At 32.8% G+C, this 16,118-nt stretch overlaps 1 long non-coding RNA gene across 1 annotated transcript in view; it reads right to left on the bottom strand.

The window, feature by feature from the left end:
• Positions 1-16,118, bottom strand: part of LOC117063634 — a 239,123-nt gene that overhangs the window by 25,753 nt on the left and 197,252 nt on the right. The window contains exon 3 of the long non-coding RNA XR_004429022.1: positions 14,592-14,705. This is a non-coding gene — a long non-coding RNA (uncharacterized LOC117063634). The remainder of the gene's footprint in view (positions 1-14,591; positions 14,706-16,118) is intronic.

The following is a 16,118-nucleotide window of genomic DNA, read 5'->3' as shown; positions in this document are numbered from 1 at the left end:
GTTGTTCTAATTTCTTTGACCAAGCATAGGTAAATGGAAGGAGAAAATAGAAAATTCAAAAGTTGCTCCCCCCACCACCCCCACATAACCAGTTTCTTGATCAAACAAATAGCAAGGTTGGGAATTCATATTTTTGCATAAGAAGCTATCCTGCAATCAGGGATCGTATAGATAGCAAGCTGTTACAATACAGAATCATATATATTTCTTGGAACAAGAAATAGAAGAAACTGTAAAAGTGCACTGCAGATGGTCCCTCATCAATTTCTAGTTACCAACAACCACGGAAGCAATTATAACATTTAAAATAGTGATTCCTTATAATTCACTCTATCAGGGTAGTCTCCCCTGGAAACACTCACACTTTTATCAGAACACAATAATTAGGTCTGCTTGGGTCTTTACCATATTTCATTACACTTGAGTATACAATGTGTGAAGCATTTATCTGCCATCTTCACCGTAATGTGTGGTTTAACATCAGTGAGCATTTCTACCCTAAAGACAATCAACATGTGTGTTTTGACTAAGTATCAAAACTTCTGAGTGTTTAACAGTTATCAGTTCTCCTCACAAATAATATTCTAAACAGTAAAACATCTGCCAATAAACATCTTGGACATTTGTAAAATTGCCCAAAGCTTAGGCTTACAAATTAAATAATAAAATCAGGCCTTGTAAAATTACTGAGTACAAAGGCGGAGCATGGGATTGTGGACAAATGTAATATGTTGAGCTATTATACCCTTTGTATAAGTTCACAAAAGTAATTTGATTTTACAAAGTAGGGATTTTATTGTTAGTAGTGAATGAATTGACTCTCAGAGAGTTAACATCTAAATTGGAGTTCAAGTCTTCAAATAACTTCCTGGTATAACCAATAGTAGTTTGAAGTAAAGTACTGAGACAAATTGAGATAAATTCATCAAAAGGAAATAGATTATAAACAACTAAAATTACTTTAGGAAGACTGATGAGGACCACCAAAACAACATTTCAACATTGCTAAAATTGTAGGTTAAATTGTATACATTTGTTTGGTAAAATTATTTAAGCAGGATCAATAATTGGAGGAGTAATCAAAAATTATCACTTCAGAATGATATCACAATGAGAGGATTTTCTAAAAAAAAAAAAACAAAAAAACCATGGTGTTTGTGGCATCCATTCATGTTTTGTGGTATTTTTTATGTTAAATTCAGAAAGAGAGAAAGCCGTCTTATAATTAAGACTGAAAAGCACAATCAGTGAAGATAAAATCTGTAAATGTGTGGGTAAATCTAGACAATTGTTGACACGAAAACTGAAATGTCCCCCCTGTATTGATGACTTTTAGATAAAATGAGAGTAGTGGATAATAAATTTTTATTATTGAGTGATAGGAAAAGAAATATTTAAATATAGTATATTGAGGACACTGCATTATTTAAAAAGAAGCTGGATAACTTTACTTCAAATTTTAGTGAAATATATATAATTTTAATAGCTACTGAGAAAAGAGAAAATACAAAACTTCAAAATGATAGACGAAACATGTAATAAGCACGTAGTATATATGACTGAAGAGAAAATATAAAAACATTGAAATGTAATATGGGGTAAATCAATCTTAATATATAATATTTCCATGTTAATAAAAATGCTTAGAACTGAATCATAATGCAAATGCTACTGATATACATTGTGGGATGCTGACCAAATGATACTTAGAAGAATATTTATCCTTTTAAAATCTCGTATATGAAAAAAATGCATTGCACTTAGTTACATTTGAATGATAAATAGGCTAAAATAATATGAAATAGGAATATCATTTAAAGAAACAAGAAAAAAGAAGAGATATAAGAATGATGCAAGGACATTATAAATAGTTTATTGAAAGATTGCTGAAACAGGAAACAAATATTTAATAGAGATGAACAGCAAAGCCCAAAGATGTTTCTTTGAATAGAAAAGAGCAACCAACATTTGCGGCAGCAATTTTATGTTGTCAATGTCAGATTAGTTTTTGCTAATATTCCTTTGGAGTTCTATCTGATGTAATGAAAACATTTTATGTTCTTCCATTATTTGTGCTGTATAATTGAGACTGACATAATTCAACACTTTATATATTCTTCCCCTCTACCCATCTTCTGAATCACGGTAGGTAATAACCTTTCTTACTTTTTTTTTTTTTTTATCGTAGAGAATACTTAAAAAAAAAAAAAAAACAGATTGCCAGATCATAGAGCAGTTCTGTTTTTAATGCTTTGAGAAATCTTTTTTTTTTTTTTCAATTACTATACTAGTTTACATTTCTACCAACAGTGGGCAAGAATTTCCTTTACAACACATCTTCACCAACACTTGTTATTTTTTATCTTGTTTAATTATAACCAATGTGAGTAGATATATCTCATTATGGTTTTAATTTGCATTTCCTTGATGATTAGTGACGTTGAGAATTTTTTCTTATACCCTCTGGCCATCTGCGTGTCTTCTAAAGGAAATAAAACCAATATGTTGAAGATATACTTGCACACTCATGTTCATGGCAGCATTCTTCACAATAGCCAAGATATTAAATCAGTCGAAGCATCCAAGAAAGAAATCCCATCATTTTTGGCAACATGGATGAATCTGGAGAACCTTAAGTTAAAGAAGCCAGCCATAGAAAGACAAATACCACAAGATATCACTTATATGTGGAATCTAAAAAACTCAAACTCACAGAAGCAGAAGTAGAACTGTTGGTTAAAAAGGAGTTGGCCAATGGGTGGGTGGGTGGTTGGGGCAGACTGAGGAGGTGATGGACAAAGAATACAAATTTTCACTTAGGCAGAAATAATAAGTTTAAGAGAGCTATTGTATAACATGGAAACTATAGTTAATAACAATGAATCGTGTACTCAAAAATAACTAACAGAGTTAATGTTAAATGTTCTCATCACAAAAACATAATAAGTATTTGAGGTAATGCCTGGCCTGTGAAAATTAGTTTGATTTGGTCCTTCCACAATGTATGTATGTATGTATACATAACACACACACACAGACACATACATTATATATGCATACATATATATATCAAAATGTCTTATTGTATGTGACAAATATATAACATTTTTGAGAATTTTAAAATAATTAAATACATATAAAAAGGATGAAAATCCATCTTGAATTAATTTTTGTATAAGGAATAAGGAAAGGATCCAGTTTCAGCTTTCTACTTATGGCTAGCCAATTTTCCCAGCACCATTTATTAAACAGGGAATCCTTTCCCCATCTTGTTTCTCTCAGGTTTGTCAAAGATCAGATGGCTGTAGATGTGTGGTATTATTTCTGAGGACTCGGTTCTGTTCCATTGGTCTATATCTCTGTTTTGGTACCAGTACCATGCTGTTTTGGTTACTGTAGCCTTGTAGTATAGTTTGAAGTCAGGTAGCATGATGCCTCCAGCTTTGTTCTTTTGACTTAGGATTGTCTTGGCAATGCGGGCTCTGTTTTGGTTCCATATGAACTTTAAAGCAGTTTTTTCCAATTCTGTGAAGAAAGTCATTGGTAGCTTAATGGGGATGGCATTGAACCTATAAATAACTTTGGGCAGTATGGCCATTTTCACGATATTGATTCTTCCTATCCATGAGCATGGTATGTTCTTCCATTTGTTTGTGTCCTCTTTGATTTCACTGAGCAGTGGTTTGTAGTTCTCCTTGAAGAGGTCCTTGACATCCCTTGTAAGTTGGATTCCTAGGTATTTTATTCTCTTTGAGGCAATTGTGAATGGAAGTTCATTCCTGATTTGGCTGTCTGTTTGTCTGTTACTGGTGTATAAGAATGCTTGTGATTTTTGCACATTAATTTTGTATCCTGAGACTTTGCTGAAGTTGTTTATCAGCTTAAGGAGATTTTTGGCTGAGACAATTGGGGTTTTCTAAATATACAATCATGTCATCTGCAAACAGGGACAATTTGACTTCTTCTTTTCCTAACTGAATACCCTTGATTTCTTTCTCTTGCCTGATTGCCCTAGCCAGAACTTCCAACACTATGTTGAATAGGAGTGGTGAGAGAGGGCATCCCTGTCTTGTGCCAGTTTTCAAAGGGAATTTTTCCAGTTTTTTCCCATTCAGTATGATGTTGGCTGTGGGTTTGTCATAAATCGCTCTTATTATTTTGAGGTACGTTCCATCAATACCGAATTTATTGAGCATTTTTAGCATGAAGGGCTGTTGAATTTGGCAAAGGCCTTTTCTGCATCTATTGAGATAATCATGTGGTTCTTGTCTTTGGTTCTGTTTATATGCTGGATTACGTTTATTGATTTGTGAATGTTGAACCAGCCTTGCATCCCAGGGATGAAGCCCACTTGATCATGGTGGATAAGCTTTTTGATGTGCTGCTGAATCCGGTTTGCCAGTATTTTATTGAGGATTTTTGGATCGATGTTCATCAAGGATATTGGTCTAAAATTCTCTTTTGTTGTTGTGTCTCTGCTAGGCTTTGGTATCAGGATGATGTTGGCCTCATAAAATGAGTTATTTTAGAGACTTAAATGTTAGACCTAATACCATAAAAACCCTAGAAGAAAACCTAGATAGTACCATTCAGGACATAGGCATGGGAAAGGACTTCATGTCTAAAACACCAAAAGCAACGGCAGCAAAAGCAAAAATTGACAAATGGGATCTAATTAAACTAAAGAGCTTCTGCACAGCAAAAGAAACTACCATCAGAGTGAACAGGCAACCTACAGAATGGGAGAAAATTTTTCAAACTACTCATCTGACAAAGGGCTAATATCCAGAACCTACAAAGAACTCAAACAAATTTACAGGAAAAAAACAAACAACCCCATCAAAAAGTGGGCAAAGGATATGAACAGACATTTCTCAAAAGAAGACATTCATACAGCCAACAGACACATGAAAAAACGCTCATCATCACTGGCCATCAGAGAGATGCAAATCAAAACCACAATGAGATACCATCTCACACCAGTTAGAATGGCAATCATTAAAAAGTCAGGAAACAACAGGTGCTGGAGAGGATGTGGAGAAATAGGAACACTTTTACACTGTTGGTGGGATTGTAAACTAGTTCAACCATTATGGAAAACAGTATGGCGATTCCTCAAGGATCTAGAACGAGATGTACCATATGACCCAGCCATCCCATTACTGGGTATATACCCAAAGGATTATAAATCATGCTGCTATAAAGACACATGCACATGTATGTTTATTGTGGCACTATTCACAATAGCAAAGACTTAGAATCAACCCAAATGTCCATCAGTGACAGACTGGATTAACAAAATGTGGCACATATACACCATGGAATACTATGCAGCCATAAAAAAGGATGAGTTTGTGTCCTTTGTAGGGACATGGATGCAGCTGGAAACCATCATTCTTAGCAAACTATCACAAGAACAGAAAACCAAACACGCATGTTCTCACTCATAGGTGGGAACTGAACAATGAGATCACTTGGACTCGGGAAGGGGAACATCACACACCGGGGCCTATCATGGGGAGGGGGAGGGGGGAGGGATTGCATTGAGAGTTATACCTGATGTAAATGACGAGTTGATGGGTACTGACGAGTTGATGGGTGCAGCACACCAACATGGCACAAGTATACATATGTAACACACCTGCACGTTATGCACATGTACCCTAGAACTTAAAGTATAATAATAATAAAAAATAAATAAATAAAAAAATAAAAAGGATGAAAACAAAAAAAGTATATAATATTAGAAAGGAGAACATAAACATAAGTAGATATACCATGACCATATAATTTTAATTATTAAATTTCTCTACTATTAGCATAAAAATTGACAAATCAAGTAATAGGGTGGTGGAGAACCAGACTCAGTCTTTCTATACGACAAGTTAAAGGTTGGTCAATTCCGCAAATAACACTAATGAAAGTCAATAATATAGATCAAAATGTATCACAATCTTAAGCAATATACAAAAATGAATTCAAGATGAATTACAGACATACTTGAAAATCTGTATAAATTTTTAGAGCAGTAAGGTGTTATGTTTATGCTTTGAAGATTGTAAAAAATGTATTTAAAATCAACACAAATCAAGGAATAAATGATAAATTAGAATACATCAACATTTAAAATTTTTGCTCCTAAAAAGATGTCCTAATCTGCAAGAAAGTATTTTTAACACATAAAGTAGATTAATAGTCATAAAATTCAGAAGAATACACAGATCAAAAGAAAAAACAAAAAATTCCATATTTGTGTATACATTTAAGAGAATAATCTCATCCAAAACAAGAATAAATCCCTATTTCCAAAAAGAACATTTGGGAAAACAGCCTAATATTTAAATATTTCTGTAAATAAACATTATAAAATAGTAATCCACAATAAAACTGAATAAACTGAAGCTACATATCACAAAGTATCAATCAATATTCAACTAAATAAATGCTGAATTGAAAAAGCGCGTGGGAGAGGACACAGAGATGAAATGTGTAGAAAGTAAAAACTGTAAAACATGCTTAGGCAGTAGATATAAATTTTTTACAGTTACAGTAATGATTTAAAGGAAATCCAGAATAGTGGTTACATTAGAGGTGAAGAGGGATGTTATCAGTCAAGGTAAAAAGTAACTTCAGATGCATGTATTTAGTGTAATACTAAAATGTGGATATCAGTGTATTAATATTTAATGCATTCTTTTTGAATATTTAAAATATTGCATGATAAATTTTAGCTGGACTAATACTTTATATCTTCTTAGGTTAGTCTGAGAATTAGTGGTTACGTAAGTAGCATAAAGCATGGTGTATGGTACAATCAAAATATTTTTATTGTTATTAAAATTATGATGTTTATAGTTGTTTAGGAAGACTTCCTAGTGAATGTACTGTTATGATAGCCCATTTCCAAATATTTAAATATAATTTAAAAACACTTTTCTCATCCGTAGACAATTTCATTGCAATTTCAGATTATGGTAATAACCTTATTTAAATAATGATGTTAATATCACATTTAAGAAAACCTGTGTTTCTATTAGCTTTAAAGATTATTTTTACTTGATTTCAACTTAATTTTCAATGCTTAAAGTTGATAATAATATGTAGACTTCATCGATCTCTTTATTATGTTCTGCTTTCAAGTTATAAGGTGAAAAACAATAGAAAAAATGTAATTAATGAAAGGATTTATGTGAAAGAAAAATTATGAAGAGCTAAAATATAATATAAATATGATTATAGTAAAGGAAAAATGTCATTATATTAAATAGACAGTATAATTTGTTTTTTTTTTTGTGGGTTTCTTGTACATGTGCCTTAATGTTTCATCTGTTTCCTGTAGAAAGGAATTGGTGGAGAAAACATCATATAATTAGAATTTATAACCTATGGAACTGAAGACATTCAAACTATAGTTACAGCCTTCCATTTTGGTTGCACAAACCAAAATCAAGGCAGAACCAAAGAACTCTGCTGTGTGATTAATGATCAAGCGAAGGGGTATACATAGACAAACCAAGGCCATTTCAGAAAATAAATAGATAGATAAATAAATAAATAAACAAACCAGTAAAATAGAAGCAATCTATCAAAATAATTTTTATGTACTGTGAACATTGGCCTGAAAACATGGACAATCAAGTTCATAGACAGACAATAATGTGCCAAAATTATTAAAACTCAGACAAATTGAACATCTTCTGGCCCCTTTAGGAAACTTCCAGTTTCAGCTCAGACATGAAAAGAGCTCAGAAGTCATCACTTACATCCTTACAATAATCAAAGACTGGACAAAAAGAAAATCAATAAATTTTCTTGGACCTATCAGATAATTGACTTGGAAAAGAAAATTGAGGTGGAAAAGAAAATCACTACCCCTAAATATCTAGAGAGACAGACTGATCCAGGTGATTACAGCCAAGATCTATTTACCTGGGGTAGAAACCACTGCAAAGAAAAACTGTTAGGACACATTATACAAAAGTCCTAACATATATATTGTATCCTGTTTCATATTATTTAACAAAGCATGAGCATTACAAAACACCAACAAACAACAGTAAAAACTTGCATGCACACTTAAATAGTAATTATAACAAATCGCCGAAGGATGATTGTGAACTGGGTGAGAGTGAGATAATAATGGAGGGAATATTTTTAGTGGTCCAATACATTTTTATGGGCTTTACATCCAGAACTCCTAGGAGATGCTTACAGTAAACACTTGAGAAAGATCTCGTGGCTCTGATAGGGGAAAATGAATAAACTCTGTGACATACTACCAGAGTTATATGCAAAACAAAGTCCTTCTCTCCAGAGAGAAAGACTATATAAGCTTTGTCCCAAAGTCATTGATAAGATGCAAGAAAATGGGCAATGTTAGCAAAATGATTTTTTTAAAAACCTCAGAAAGGATCAAAAGAAAGTCTAGAAATTCAAAAATAATGTAATCTACATATAGAATATGTTTTTGGACTCAACAGACTAGACATGACTATGAAAAGAATCACTGAATTTGAGTACAGGCCAAAAGAAACTTTCCAAAATAAAGTGTGAAGAAAAAGAATGAACGAAAAGAAAAGGAACAAAATACCCAAGAACTATGGGAAAATGTCAAAATGTATATATTCAAATGAAATAAAAAGAGATTTCTGCACTCCCATGTTTATTTCAGTTGTACTTAAGTAGCCAGGACATGTAATACAGTGTCCATCAACAAATGAATGAATAAAGGAAAAATGGTCTATATACACAATGGATACTATTCAGCCTTTAATAAGATGGAAACACCATCCTTTGCAATAACATGAACAAACCAGAAAGACATTATGTTAAGCAAAAAACGCCAAGCACATAAAGACCAACACTGCATGTTCTTATTCATACATGGGAGTTTAAAAAGTCGGTATCATAGAAGTAGGAAGCAGAATAATGGTTACGAGGCGGGAGATGATAGAGGAGGAGAGATGGTCAAGAGGTACAAAGTTACAGTTAAATATGAGGAATATGTTTTGGTGTTTATTGGACAGTATAATGACTATAAACAACAAAGTATCATATATTTCAAAACAGAAGAGAGCATTCAGAATGTTCTCACCACAAAGAAAGTTTGAAGTACTTAATTTTCTATTCACCTTCATTTGATTAATATACAATGTAAGCATATATCAAAACATCACATTGTATCCATAAATATGCACAATTCTACATGTCAATCAAAACTGAAACAAACCTTTAAAAAGTGTATAATGTCAAATGTGAACACCAGAATGAGAAGACAGAACAAAGCAGAAAAAAATATGCAAAACGCTCATGGGTGAGAACTCCTCTTCAAAACTGATGACAGACACCAAACCACAGTTCTAGGAAGCACAGAGAAATCAAAGCAGAATATGTATCAAAAAATACTATTCCTATTCATAGCATATTCAAACTTCAGAAAAAAAGACAAAAATAAAATTTTGAAAGATACTAGCACAAGGTGAGAATATTTTACCTTTAAAGGGATAAAGATAAGCTTTAGTGCTGATGTTTTGTCAGAAACAATACAAGCCAGCAGAAAGCTGAGCAAACATGTAAAGTTGAAAGAAAAGAAAGAGAAAAATAAAAGGAGAAAGCAAAAAGAAAAATAGAATTCAAAATTCTACGTCCAGCTAAACTAACTTTCAAAAGTGAAAAAGAAATCAACGATTTCTTAGACAAGCAAACACTGAAGGAATTTTCTAGCAAACTTCATTTGTAAAATATGTCCATAGACATGAGGCATGAGGAAATGATGTAAGTTAGAAAAAAAAAGTTTCACATGAAGAAAAATACATCAGAGAAGAAATAAATGAAGATGAAGGAAAATATTTTTTCTTATTCTTACTGATTTTAATAACTGTTTTAAAAAGTATTAAGTTGAAATGTGTGATTATCCATGTGATGATAGCAAAAAACGCCAAGCACATAAAGACCAACACTGCATGTTCTTATTCATACATGGGAGTTTAAAAAGTTGATATCATAGAAGTAGGAAGCAGAATAACGGTTACATCCATGTGATGATAGCACATGGATAAAACGTGGATGAGTGCAATATCATGGGAGACAGGAGGAAGGAACTTGGAACTCTCCATTATAAGACACATAAACTACACACAAAGACAAGTAGTGTTACTTAAGAGTTGAATTAGATTCGTTAAAAATATTGTCAACACTAGAGCAAACCAACATATATGTTTTTTAAAATGTGTAGCTGATATACTAATGGAAAAAGTAAAACAAAGCTATACAAAACACACAAATAAAATCCAAGAATTCATAACTATATGCCTCTGAAAAGGTATAGAAAGTGTAATAAATATGACTTATTAATCCATCTACATAATTTATAACTTTAAATGTGAACAGTCTAAATGCAGCAACTAAAGAATAGAGATTATTATAATGAATAAAAAATTACATAATAATATGTCTATTTGTAAAAATACTTTTTAATATGAAGGGTCAGATAGTTTTGAAATAAAGAAATGATGAAACATTTACCATGCTAAAACTGAACAAAGGAAAGCTGGAGTCACTACATTAATTTTGAAATAGCAGACTTTAGAGCAAGACAAATTATCAGAGATAAACAGAGGTGCAACATAATAATAAAAGTGTCAATTCTCCAAGAAGATATAATTCTAAATGTGTATATACCTAGCTACAGTGGTAAAATACACAACACATAATTAAGAGAAGGTAAGACATAAGTAAACAAATCCACTATTATAGTTGTAGTTTTCAAAATAGCTGTAAGAAGGATGAAATTGACATAAACGGCATTATAAGTCCATCTTATGTATATGACATTTATGGAAACTTCCATCCAACAAAAAAAAAAAATACACATTTTACTCAAACTCACATAAAACATCCACCAAATTGGACCACATTCTGTGCCATAAATTTTATTTTAAAAATTGAAAGAAAAAAAATCATTCAAAATATGTTATTAAACCACAGTGGTATTAAATTGAAAATCAATAAGAGAAGTATAGGTGGAAAACCCACATATATCTGTAGATTAATCAACTCGATTATAAGTAACAAATGGGTAAAAAATATTTTTTAATTAAAACTTTTGAAGTGAATGTAAATAAAAATACAGCTCATTAAAGTTTGTGTGATGCAACAAAAATCGGTGCTTAGAAGGCAGTGTGTCATATTAACTACATAATTACAAAATTAAAAACTTGTACAACTTGGTAATCTAAATTAGGGCACTGAAAATACCAATTTAAAATCCAAACAAGAAGAAGTAAAAAATAACAAAAAATAAAGCAGAAATCAATGAAATCAAAAATTGAAAAACAATAAAGAAAATCAACATAACCAAAAGCTGGTTTATTGAAATGATCAATAGCATCAATCAACCAGTAGTCAGACTAAGACAAAAAAGAAACACAATACTTACTAATGTCAGAAAAATATGAGATATTATAGCTACTGTTCCCATGGACATTAAAATTAGTCCATCTCATCCACTAAACAACCACATAAGTAAACCACCACAAAAGCTAGACCTGGCAAAGAAGTGATGGTGAGCATCCATAATGTCTAGAGTATATTACTTATAATGTCAAGTTTTAAGCAAGTGGTATAAGCTTTGCAAGTAAACAGCAATGTTTACCACATAAACAGGAAAAAAAATTAGAAGTGACCCCTGAGAAAGCCAACATATGAAACTTAATAGACAAAGACATTAATGGATTATTAAAAATATTTGTAAAAACTAGAAGAATTCATGCTTACAGAAGTAAAATGACAATGTCACGAACAGACTATTAAGAAAGATATAAATTACTTTTTAAGAATCAAATTGATATCTGGAAATGAAAACACACAATCCAAGTTAAAAATTTACTAGAGTGTCTTAAGGGAAGATTTGAGCTGGTAAAATAAATAAATAAATAATTTTTAAAAACTTAAAGATGTTTAGAAATTATGCAATAAAAACCAGGAGAAATAATGAGCAAATTAAGATTCATTAATTAACAAAAATAAACAGAGCTCAGGGAAACGTAGGACAACATTAAGCACACTAGTGTACTAGAAGAGAAACTAACAAAAGCAAAACATTTTAAATGACAGAAATCATTTGAAATTTGATGAAAAAAAAAAATCTATACACCCAGGAAGCTCCATAAACTCTAAGCAGGATAAATCCAAAGATACTCACACAGAGACATACTATAAAAGTTTATTAAAAGACAAAGAGGTCTATCCTTAAAGGAGTTGGAAAAAAATGAATGACTTGTTACCTTTGAGGGGATTCCACTAACAGTTGACAACTCATTAAAAAAATAAAAAATAAAGAAGCCAGAATGCACAGAGGCTATGAAATAATAAACACTGTCAACCAAGAATTGTTTTCCAGCAAATGTATCTATTAAAAACAATGTTAGGCCAGGCGCGGTGGCTCACGCCTGTAATCCCAGCACTTTGGGAGGCCGAGGCGGGCGGATCACAAGGTCAGGAGATCGAGACGGTGAAACCCCGTCTCTACTAAAAATACAAAAAATTAGCTGGGCGCGGTGGCGGGCGCCTGTAGTCCCAGCTACTCAGGAGGCTGAGGCAGGAGAATGGCGTGAACCCAGGAGACGGAGCTTGCAGTGAGCCGAGATCTGCCACTGCACTCCAGCCAGGGGGACAGAGCGAGACTCCGTTTCAAAAAAAAAAAAAAAGATAAAATCATTACCCAAATATAACTGAGCAAATGTGTTACTTGGAAAATTGCTTTACAATATATAACAGAAAGTTATTCAGGTTGAAAGCAAGTAACCTTGTATGGTAATTCAAATCTAAAAACAAAAAACAAAAAAAAAGAACTGATTGAAGTATTTATGTAATTATAAAATACAGTATATATACTGTATATATTATAAATACAGTATATATTATATATATACTGTGTGTATATATAATATATACTGTATATTATACATACTGTGTGTATGTATTATATATACTGTATATTATATATACTGTGGGTATATATTATATATACTGTATATTATACATGCTGTGGGTATATATTATATATACTGTGCATATATTATATATACTGTATATATATATACTGTATATATGAAATACATATTCTGTATATATGTGAAATATATATACTGTATATGTGAAATATATATACATATTTCCTGTCCTTTATCTTAATAAGCGACTTTAAAAGCAAGTGTATAAAATAATATGCATGAATTGTATCATTGGACTTACAGCATTTAAAATTATATCAGATAATAGAATAAAAGAGGTGGGTAGGAGAAAACTTAAATGGGATGTAACAAAATTGTACTAGAGTGTAACTTGACTCAATAGCATCAACTTAAATCTACAGAAGCTAATAAATAGAATCAGAAATGATAAAATAGTCAATATGAAAAATTTAAAGTATATATTTACTCTCCTTTTTTATTCAGCTTCTTTAAAAGATGAATGCATGTACAGCAATAATAATAAAATGCAAGTTTGGGTTTTTTACATACATAAATGTAATGTATAAAACAATAATAGCACAAAAATGGAAGAAGGTATAGAGCTATATTGAAATAACATTTCTGTATCTCATGACAATTACGTTAGTATTGATATAAAGTAGATTCTGTTAAGCTGTAAAGAGTAAACCCTGGAGAAATCACTAAGAAAATGTTTTTTTAAAAAAGAGTAAGGTATTAAATAAATCTAAACATTACAATAGAAAATGTATGCTCAATGCAAAAGAAAGCAGTAAAAAAGATAACATGAGACATACAAAAAATAAACAGCAAAATCGCATATGTCAGTATCCCAAACCTTATCAGCAATGATATTAAATGTGAACAAATTAAAAATCCAACTAAAAGGCAGAAATTGTCAAATTAAATTTTTAAAAAGTTCCAAATATATGTTTTCTATACAAAACACATTTTAGATTTAAACATACAAAAAATCGAAAGTAACACAATGGAATATAGTATTTCTTGTTGGCAACACAAGAAATCTGGTGGCTATACCAATACCAAATAAAGTAACACCAAAACAGTTACCAAAAGAAAAAGAGGGATATTTGATAATCATACAACAATCAACTCATTAGAAATAGATTAGAATTATGAATATATATGTACCTAAAAAGCAATAACAGTACACTAAGCAAAACTGACAGAAGTCAGGGGAGAAAAGACATTTCCACAATAATTGGAGACTTCAATGTCCTTCTTTTAATAATGGTTAGAGCAACTATGAAGAAGACTAACAAGGCAGTAGTAAAGTTAACAATCAACAAGACCTAATAAATATGCATTGAACACTTGACCCAACAACAACAGAGTACACATTCTTCCCAAGTGCTCATGGTACATTTTCCAGAATAGATCAAATGCCAAGCCTCAAACAGAATGAGTAAATGTAAAGCAGTAGAGATCAATCAGGAATATACTCCAAACAAAATGGAATAAAATCAGAATTATCAACAAGAAAAGGCTCCTGGAAATTCACAAATATATTCAAATTAAACAAAACACTTCTAAACACCCTGTGGGTCAAAAATATACCAAAAAATTCTAAGTGCCTACCTGTGTTCAAACAAGGAGGTTCTTGTGGATTTAGGGAGGCATCTTTTGGCAAGGTCAATTCCAATGGCATGTTCATGCATCGATTTTAGAGCCAAGTTGTCCTCTTGCAATCTCCTGTATTAGGATTAGGGAGGCATATTTAGAGAGAGGATGACCTCAGCAAAATGGAATGGCCAGATTTAACTATCATCTCTCCATAAAAACATTGAAAAATAAGCATAACCAGTCAGATACAACTTCATTAGAATTTTTAAAAAATAGTTCCAGGTTTACAGCAAGAAATGCTGCAACAAAGCAACAAAGTAAATGCTGACTCAAGAAAAAGATAGCTGATATAAAAAATAAAAATATTTGTGATATTTTTGCTTTCCCTTGCTCCACCCCCTTCACAGGATGGTAACAGTCTTGAAGGTAGCTTATGCTCCCAATGTAGGACCCTGGGTCCTGGGACTGAAGAGAGTGGAACAAACCTCATTTGCAAATTATTGTGCATGCCTGCTATAAACTCTTTGAAGACTACTTGAAGGATTGAGACAAGGTGCTCAGCAATCTTTCACTTAATTAAGAATTCAGGCTGGAAAAAGAATGAGCATCATTCAAAATAACCACAAGATAGACCAGGCATGGTGGCTCACTCCTGTAATCCCAGCACTTTGGGAGGCCGAGGTGGGTGGATCACCTGAGGTCAGGAGTTCAAAACCAGTTTGAGCAACATGGGAGAAACCACGTCTCTACTAAAACACAAAATTAGCCAGATGTGGTGGTGCATGCCTGTAATCCCAGCTACTTGGGAGGATGAGGCAGGAGAATCACATGAGCCTGGGAGGCGGAGGTTGTGGTAAGCCAAGATGGCACCATTGTACTCCAGCCTGGGCAACAAGAGTGAAACTCCATCTCAAACAAACAAACAAAAAACTACAAAATGATCTAATAAATCAAAAATACCTGGACAAAATATTATGTTCTAAACCTGTAATAAACTACCTAAGGCTGAGGAGGAACATCTAGGGGAGACTTTCTTTGAAAATTTAAGACATTCAAAAGCATCCATGCATACAAGGCAATTAAGAAAGCCACATAGGCCGGGCGCAGTGGCTCAAGCCTGTAATCCCAGCACTTTGGGAGGCCGAGACGGGCGGATCACGAGGTCAGGAGATCGAGACCATCCTGGCTAACACGGTGAAACCCCGTCTCTACTAAAAAAATACAAAAAATTAGCCGGGCGAGATGGCGGGCGCCTGTAGTCCCAGCTACTCGGGAGGCTGAGGCGAGAGAATGGCGTAAACCCGGGAGGCGGAGCTTGCAGTGAGCTGAGATCCGGCCACTGCACTCCAGCCTGGGAGACAGAGCGAGACTCCGTCTCAACAACAACAACAACAACAACAACAACAAAAGAAAGCCACATATATGTCCAGGGCAAGAGACATGCTCAGCAAGACCCAAAGCTTTTATCTCAGGCTAATCAATAGACTTAATGCAAGTCTGGTTAAACGTCTGTGTTTATCGCACAGAGCTAATCTCAAATAT

Source organism: Trachypithecus francoisi, unplaced genomic scaffold (genome assembly GCF_009764315.1).
Source record: "Trachypithecus francoisi isolate TF-2019V2 unplaced genomic scaffold, Tfra_2.0 Lachesis_group18, whole genome shotgun sequence".
In the NCBI taxonomy this organism is placed as follows: Eukaryota; Metazoa; Chordata; class Mammalia; order Primates; family Cercopithecidae; genus Trachypithecus; species Trachypithecus francoisi.
This window is presented reverse-complemented; position numbering and strand designations above follow the sequence as displayed.